The sequence below is a fragment of the Mesoplodon bidens genome (genome assembly GCF_964165515.1).
Source record: "Mesoplodon bidens genome assembly, chromosome: 18".
NCBI lineage: Eukaryota > Metazoa > Chordata > Mammalia > Artiodactyla > Ziphiidae > Mesoplodon > Mesoplodon bidens.
Genome location: NC_138175.1, coordinates 56,031,247 through 56,040,634, shown reverse-complemented (window position 1 = coordinate 56,040,634; position 9,388 = coordinate 56,031,247).

The window sequence follows — 9,388 nt, the reverse complement described above, 5'->3', positions numbered from 1 at the left end:
AATAAATCAGCTGTGAGCAAACTTCTTCATCATGAATACAGGGGCTCTGTTGGAAGGTTTCACATCAATCCAGCCCATCCTTCCTCACTTGCAGAGAATAGTCAAGAGGGCCCTGAGGGAAACATCTTTTTTTTCTTTTAATTAATTAATTAATTTTAGTTTTGGCTGTGTTGGACCTTCGCTGCTCCCCGCGGGCTTTCTCTAGTTGTGAAGAGCGGGGGCTACTCTTCATTGCGGTAACAGTGCTTCTCATTGCGGTGGCTTCTTGTTGCAGAGCACAGGCTCTAGGCACGCAGGCTCAGTAGTTGTGGCGCACAGACTTAGTTGCTCCGCGGCATATGGGATCTTCCGGGACCAGGGCTCGAATCCGTGACCCCTGCATTGACAGGCAGATTCTTAACCACCGCACCACCAGTGAAGTACCAAGGGAAACATCTTTATATCACCTCACAGCTCACAATTTTAATAGATCACACAAAAAGGAAGAAAACGGAATATGAGACTAACTGGTTAAATTAGGCTTTGGCTGTTAATATAAACAGTCATTGATATCTTTACCAAGTACTCATCAAAATAGCCTAAAATTGGGGCTTCCCTGGTGGCGCAGTGGTTGAGCGTCCACCTGCCGATGCAAGGGACACGGGTTCGTGCCCCGGTCCGGGAAGATCCCACATGCCACAGAGCGGCTGGGTCAGTGAGCCATGGCCGCTGAGCCTGCGCGTCTGGAGCCTGTGCCCCGCAACGGGAGAGGCCACAACAGTGAGAGGCCCGTGTACCGCAAAAAAAAAAAAAAATAGCCTAAAATTATTTATTAGTTGCCAAGGAACTTTTCCCATATAGAAGATAAAGAGGAGAAAGCAGGCAGGCCTCAAAGGAACCTGAAACACATTTTTAAAAGAAATAATTTGTAAATTTTTTTCATTTAAAAATTCTAGTGTTAAAGTTTTAAAAACTTGAGACTATAATGTTAGAAAAGAATGATATGAATTGAGAAGACCAAAAATTATTCCAGAAAGAAATACTTATTTATAGGAAAGGAGAAATTGAATGAGCTAAGATTTATTCCAACTTACAAAAAAATTATACAGAATAGAGAAAGAAAAACTAAATGCATTACACACAAAAAAATACTTTAAATAAATGTTCCTCTAAAACGGCACCACGTAGGGACAGAGTCAGTCATTTCTTGCCCCAGGTGTCCTCTCCCCTGACCTCTACTCCATGCCAGGAAAAGGGAAGGGCGTGACCCACAACTAAGTGAATCAAGTCACTGTCCCCCTGGCTGAATAGGGATTGCAAATGGAAGTTATCTTCTCATATAAATCATTACAAAACGCATAAGCCTGTAGACAGCAGCTTTGCAATTCTCATCCTCATTTGTATAATTTAAACAAATTTTTAATGTACTATATTCTAAAACCACAAATCATATATCACGACTTAATCACCCATATCCAAACAACTCACCATCCACCTGCATCCAGCTCCCACCACCTACCTGCACTACTGGGTGTTTCCATTTCACTCCGTTTATCTGTCTCCCTAGTTTTCTCCGTCTCCGTCTCTCTGCTCCCCTCCGCTCTCCCGCTGTGCCTGCCCTCCTCTCTGTTTCCTCCCTCACACCCGGCCTGCCCCGCTCTGCAGCCTGTTCCCCCTCGTTCCCCTTTCTCCCCCACCTCCGCTCCCTGTCTACCCTCTGGGTTACACCTCTCCTGGTCCCCTTACATTCCGTTCCTCCCCACTCCCCGGCACTCCAGTTGGCGACGCCTCCTTCCTGCTCTCTCTCTTCCTCTGCTCTTCGTGTCACCCTTTGTCCCCTTTCTCTCCCAGCACCTGTTGCTCTGAAAGCCTTCGTTCCCCCTTTTACCCTCTCCCGGACTCACTGTGTGACGGGCCTCACCACTGCCGCCCTCCCTCCTACCGCTGATCCAGGCCTCTCGCCATGCTGCTCACCCGGAGATCCGGCTTTTTTTTAGTTACTTTTCTATTTTATTCGCCCGCTAGTTGCAAGGCTACATCTGTTTCATTTCACTTTCTCTTTGCAAGTCCCTCAGCCACCGTCTAAGTCCCCATTGGTTCTCCCTCATCCTTTTCTCCTTCTCAGTTTTTCTATCCCTCTCTCGGTCGTTCTGTCTCTGCTTCTCCGGATCCCCTTTCGCCCCCACATTTAGAAAGACGGCGAGTGAATAAGACGCCCGCCTACCTGAAGAGACCATTTTCCACCTGAGTTGAACTTGGGACGGAAGAACTATGGGTGTCCACAAGGCTGGCCCAGGTCCCGTCCCCCCACGCGGGGTGAGGGGAAGGGCTGACCAGGAAAGAAGCCTGTGGAGCAGAAGGACCGGCCTGAGGAGACGCGAGGACAGGGGGGCTGGGAGGGAGGGAGGGGGTCTCCGGAGAGGGGCGGGCTCTGCAGAACCCCAGGACCGGGGAGACGACGCGGCCTGTCCGCGAGCGGGGCGACCGGCGCTGCCCTCCAGGGGCCGAGAGGGCGAGGCTGGGGGTGGGGTGGAGGGCGAATCCATCTCGCGGTCAAGGACTTTACAAGGGAGGCCGAGACAGTTACCAGGTTTTAAGCAGCGAAGTGTTGCGAAAAGTGGTGTCTACCTGGACGGAAGGTATTAAAAACTAAGGGCAGGGACCATCCTCACAGAAATCTATAACCCGAAGAGAAAAGATTCCCGAAAAGATTCAGACCGGCTAGATCTGAGTTTACCTGGGGTAAATTCAGGGGAGGGTGTGGGGATTTTAGGTCCGTAGTCACTCACAAGACCCTGAGCAGGGAGTAAGAAAGGCCCCGCAGCGCAACTTTTCAGCAGAAAGGAAAAACTCACTCTTCGTCGTAAGACCTTCACACCCCACTCTCCACTTCCAGGTCCTATGGAAACTACGAGCGCCCGATTCGAAGCAGGGCTTCCGGGGGGCGGGGCCTGGGCAGAGCGCTTCCGGCGAGAGGCGGGGCGAGGAGAGTGCCCAGGTCTGCGGCTGGGAGAGGGAGAAGGAGGGCCAGGGGGCAGGGGGCAGGGGGCAGGGGGCGGGCACTGGAAGGTGCTTCCCAGTCAGCTCATGTGCTTCCTTTAAGTTACTGTCTAACAGTTTTTTTGGTTTTATTTTGCTTTGATAGGTAAGAAGTGGATTTATTTAGAGAGAAACATACTCCACAGACAGAAGGTGGGCCCTCTCAGCAGGTGAGAGCAGCCTGGAAATATGGCGTGGTTAGTTTTTATGGGCTGGGTAATTTCATAGGCTAATGCGTGGGAGGATTATTCCAACTATTTCCAGAAGGGGCGGGGATTTCCAGGAATTGGGCCGCCGCCCACTCTTTGATCTTGGATTATTTGCCTCAGAGCTGTCACTTAGCTTGCTGTTCTGTTACAATGAGCATATACTGAGGCTCAAGGTCTAGTGGAAGTCGACTCGCTGCCATCTTGAACCTATTTGGTTCCAATCATTTTACGTTGTGTCCTTGGGCTATTTCATTCTTTTAAAGTTTGTGCCCTGCCCGCTTCCCTCCTGTTTCATTCCCCCCTCAGGGGTTCTACTCCCATATTCTTATGGAAAGAAGAGGGCAGATGGTCAGTCTTCTGTAACTACTTCAAGGCTGAGTAGGGGCGTCGACTCTGACAGGGAGGAAGAATCTCTGGATGCCTGATCTAGGGGCCCCAGGGAGCAGGACAGCTCCTTGTTTTAAGTCAGCATGGGCCGGAGTCCTTGCATAGCCATCATCTTGGTGTGACTGTTATTACAACTTCCACGGTATTACACTTCCAAAGTGCTTGTTGAAGCTCTTTTTGTAACAGCATCAGAGTACAAAAATATCTATAAATGACAGAAGACTTAAAAGGCATGGTAAAACATCTGATTGCAGTGTAATCGATAAAGAAACCTGGTTACAATAACGTGCCAAATAATCCTAGTTAAATATTTCTCTTTAAGTTACCTCAGGGGCCCCTGAGTTAGCCGGAAATCAAAAGAAATTTAATTAAAATTTGATATTGGGGACGTTTGTCAAAAAGTTTTAAAACACTTGGTCAAGAAAGATCATAGGTCACTGTGAGACAATACTTATTTCTTAACCAACGTTACAAAAGAGCTCAAAAGAAAATACAGATCACTTAAAGGCAAAGAAACTCATACTATCTGATATTAAAAGCGGCATTTCAAGAAAACTTTGGAGGGAGAAACCAAATCCAGTCTTCTCGCAGCCCACTCCCAACAAAATCCATTTACCCAACTAAATTTAATCCAGTCTTAGAAAATCCTGATCATGCACAACTCTTTTACCAGTATTTTTTTTTCTCATTCCCAGCTTCTTTTACTGAAAACATACATGTTACTTTCCTTAAAAGTTTTTTTTTTTTCACATCGAGTTACTTTTTTGGCTGACAAATTTATAACGGAAGAGTAACGTCTTATTTGACCTCTAGTAAACCTAGGTACAACAGAAGTATTATAGTTAACATTGATGACTTTAAAGACATGTCTATATTAATCAAACCAACAAGCTTAAGCCACCTTCAATACCAGAAATCAGTTTAGTACTGAATATTTTCCAGATGACATGCACCTGAAATTCATTCTGGCCAGATTATTTTTTATTTCTGAGTATTTATACAAGCGCTTAATTTTTTTGAAAGCCAATTAAGTACAGCTCTTTCACGAATTGATTTTTGGCAATACCATGCACCTACAACACACATATACATACATATGAACATACAACAGTCTAACAGTTTTAAGGAAAACTTACAGTTGTGTGGGCCAGTTACCTTGGAAACTAAGATGTTTCCTCTTAAGATGAAAATGGTTTAAGTAAGGGAATTCCCTGACGGCCCAGTGGTTAGGACTCGGGAATCTCACTGCCGAGCGCCTGGGGTCAATCCCTGGTCCGGGAACTAAGATCCTGCAAGCTATGTGGAGTGCCCCCCCCAAAAAAAACAACAACAACAACTAAACAAAGCATTCAGTGATTTTTTTCCCAACAGGTTGTTGTCATGTCCCGCTAGTGAGACTGAAGCAATTCAGGGTTTTGGGAAGTTTAGTCTCTGAGAGGGGTTGAAATGGGACATTGGTTACATCCGGGAGCATTGGTTGCAAGAATTAATTTAAAGACTACGAGAAACAAGAACTGGGCTTGTCTCTGTTTTACAAACTAAAATAACAAATAAAATTCTCCCTGCGTAGAATTGATCTTGGGTGACCTTGGCCTGCAGCGGCTTGAAGCCAGGTTTCGGTTCCCGGCCAGAGATTGAGGTCGGGTCGCAGCAGTAAGAGAGCCGAATCCTAGCCACTGGACCAGTTGTCAGTGACAAGGCCCTGGCGCTTCAGCTTTGCAGAAAAAAATTCCCAGAGAGACGGAAAGTAGTGAAACCAGTGAAGTGTTTATTAGGAGGAAAGAATACAGTATGTGTGGATAGACACGGGCAGACTCAAGAAAGAGAGTTGCGCCTCGTGGTAGTTTAAGTCACTTACGTGGGGAATTTGTTCCGGGTTTCCTTTGGCCAGTCATTTTGATTTGGCTCGTTCTGTGTCCGTATTTGGTGTATCTCAGGATCCTCCCACGTGTGCATGTGCATCTGTCAGCCAAGATGGATTCCACCGAACAGGCCTATTGGGGGTCTTTGTTGCTCCGAGGCATGTGGGATCTTCCAGGACCAAGGCTCGAACCTGTGTCCCCTGCATTGGCAGGCGGATTCTTAACCACTGCACCACCAGGAAAGTCCTGCAACATTTTCTAATGTCATGTGGTCCTCTTGGATCAAATGTCCAAAACTTTTTGATATCTTTGGCAAAATTCCCCCAAATCAGGATCTGAATGAAGACTTTTGACACTGAAAAAACTCGGGGCTCTTTTAGAGGTCCCCTGAAATATCTTGCAGGATTTGTTCTTTACCTGGTAAACTGTCAAATGAATAAGGCTTTTAATATGTTAAACTTCAGGGAGCTTTGTCAAATAAAAAAAGAAAAACTAAATCTTTTAACCTTATATTTATATAGGAATATATTAACACAAGTGTTCCAAAATTGTATGAAATTCCTGAAATTCTAAGATGCCCTGATATAATGTTATCAGTCCTAATTTAACAATTTATGTCACAGAAATAAGCAGATTTGTTTGTTAATCCCGTTATAATGATCTCTCATTAGGTCTTTAATAATAAACATTTTCAGGAGGGAGGGACAAATTGGGAGACTGGGATTCACATATACACATTATTATACACAAAATAGATAACTAATAAGAACCTGCTGTATAGCACAGGGAACTCTACTCAATACTGCGTAATGGCCTAGATGGGAAAAGAATCTGAAAAAAAAAAAAGTGGAAAAAAAAAAAGAATAAGGAAAAGAGCTTCCCTGGTGGCGCAGTGGTTGAGAGTCCACCTGCCATGCAGGGGACATGGGTTTGTGCCCCGGTCCGGGAAGATCCCACAAGCCGCAAAGCGGCTGGGCCCATGAGCCATGGCCGCTGAGCCTGCGTGTCCAGAGCCTGTGCTCCGCAACGGGAGAGAGGCCCGCGTACCGCAAAAAAAAAAAAAAAAAAAAAAGGTGGATATATGTATATATGTAACTGATTCACTTTGCTGTACACCTGAAATGAGCCCATTTTGTAAATTAAGTATACTCCAATAAAAATTGAAAATAATAAACATTTTCAAGACTTTTTGTAATTTATAGACAGCTGTTGCTTTACCCTGATGCTTTTGCAAATGTGTTTCCTCTTCAGAGAAATTCAATGAAATGATTCTGACGGGCACTCGGAAATACAGTTCTTGTAACTTTAAGATCATAACAATGAAGTGGGTTCATTAGGAGTCTGTTTTCTTTGTAACACGATACCTGGTGCAACTATCTCCTGCTTCATTTGATCCAGGACTGATAAAGTAAAACTTAAATCAGTATTTTAAAGACCTAAAAATAATAATGCTCTATAGAGCACTGTTTTCTTAACACATTCCCAGGAGATGAAAACAAATATCACACTCTACAGCCCTAAGATGTGTACTGGAAAAGACACTTGCAAATGTACTCTCTGCAGGCTCACTGGAAGGGACCCTATCTGGTACTGTTGACTAAACTTTGTAATGCCAAAGTCCAGGGAGTACACTTCTGGATCCACATGGTGCACCTAAAGAAGACACTCAACCCCAGCTGGACCTCCACACCATCTGACAACCTGAAGATAAAGCTCATGAAAATCAGAAGCAGATGATGTCTGAGGCTGATGGCTTTCCCAAACTATCAAGACCAGGCTTGTGTAACTTCCTTTCAATACAATCTCTTAGCTTGTTTTCTCCTTCCCTTCCATAGAAGGACAATGCCTTCGTCCATATTCCCCAATCACCTGTAAAATGGGAAGCCTGTCTGATTGCTAGATTTGCCATTAGAAATCTCAGTCCATCCAAGGAGGAACGACCCTTTGGTTCACCCTATATGTCACTGGGGTTCCAGATGCTGTTTTCTGTCCAAAGTGTTCCACTGGCCCATTTTATGGAGTTAGGGTACTCAGCCTATCTGAACTCTTCCTTGCTTCAATTTGATACAGCCCTGGGACAGGAAAACAAGACCTTTTGAATACTTTCATGAAAAGTTTTGTCGAACTACCAGTGCAAGTCAGGTCATCTAAAAACTTAACGAGGTATCTATATATCTAGGTAAACTCTGTGTGTAAGAACACAATATCTGAGCCTTGGTTCAGTAGCGCTAATGCTTCTATACAATTGAATGAATCCATAGATACTATCACTTATGTGGGGGACCTAGAGGTTACACCTTCATGGGTGTAAGTTTCACGAATGACTTCTATGCCTGGGCAATTCATTGCCTTGATACCTGGAGAATACAAGGACACAGTGCTAGCTGTGTTCACTGTCCTATTCACTTTATTATTTTTTTAATTTAAAAAATTATTTATTTTGGCTGCACCGGGACTTAGTTGTGGCACGTGGGATCTTAGTTGTGGCACACGTGTGGGATCTAGTCCCCCAACCAGGGATCGAACCCGGGATCTCTGCATTGGGAGGTTGGAGTCTTAACCACTGGACCGCCAGGGAAGTCCCACGAAATGTATATTCTTCAATGGTTAAGGACACATCATACTATATCCTTATGATTTTCACTTTTTTTTTTTAAGAAGATGTTGGGGGTAGGAGTTTATTAATTAATTAATTTATTTTTTGCTGTGTTGCGTCTTCGTTTCTGTGCGAGGGCTTTCTCTAGTTGTGGCAAGCAGGGGCCACTCTTCATCGCGGTACGCGGGCCTCTGACTATCGCGGCCTCTCTTGTTGCGGAGCACAGGCTCCAGACGCGCAGGTTCAGTAGCTGTGGCTCACGGTCCTAGTTGCTCCGCGGCATGTGAGATCCTCCCAGACCAGGGCTCGAACCCGTGTCCCCTGCATTAGCAGGCGGATTCTCAACCACTGAGCCACCAGGGAAGCCCGATTTTCACATTTTTTAATCCTAGATAAACTACTCCATAATATGGCTGGTGGTATAGTCTGGTGGCCTGCTGGGGCCGTGAACTGACACCAGCCTTTCCTTTGACAGCACATCCTAGGTTAACAGCCCAGAGTCACAGGGATATGACTCCCTGGACTGCCCTCGTGACAACCACACTCCCCCATCACCCCCCGCCTTCCCCTGGTTCTTCTTTAAATCTGGCTCCCCTTCCCCCACTGAAGCTTAGTAATTCCTTTTCTTTCTGGTTTGAATTCACCAATTCCATTTAAACAGCCTATCCATGGACCCTAAAGAAGGTTTACGCCCCAGGTCCGGCCCCATGCTCTCTGCCTGGACTCTACCTGGACTTCTTACATGTTCCCTCCAGCTATACCTTGTAGCTCCTCCAGAATCTGTTAGTAATAAACGTCTCCATTTCACTTTCTCTTGCAGTCTTTTGTGGAGTTGTTACCTAACTTTCAACACACAGGGACTCAACTTTACAAAAGGTAATTTAACAAAGTCACAACGATGGCATTCAACAATTCTATCAAGTTTATAAAGAAGAATTACCAGTAATTCCATTTTTAAACTTTTACTGGAGTATAGTTGATTTACAATGTTGTTTCAGGTGTACAGCAAAGTGAATCAGTTATACCTATATCCACTCTTTTTTTGTTTTTTCAGATTTTTTCCCCATACAGGCCATCAGAGTACGGAGCAGAGTTCACTGTGCTGTGCAGCAGGCTCTAAAATTTCTTCTTAAGACAAGAAAAGGAGGGAGTACTTGTCAACTCAATTTATAAGGCCAGTATTACTAGGATAAAAAACTAGACAAAGTTAATAGAAAAAAAAGAGAAAGTAAACAAAATGACCAATTAAATCCTACATGAAGATTCAAAAATTCATCATAGGGCTTCCCTGGTGGCACAGTGGTTGAGAGTCCGCC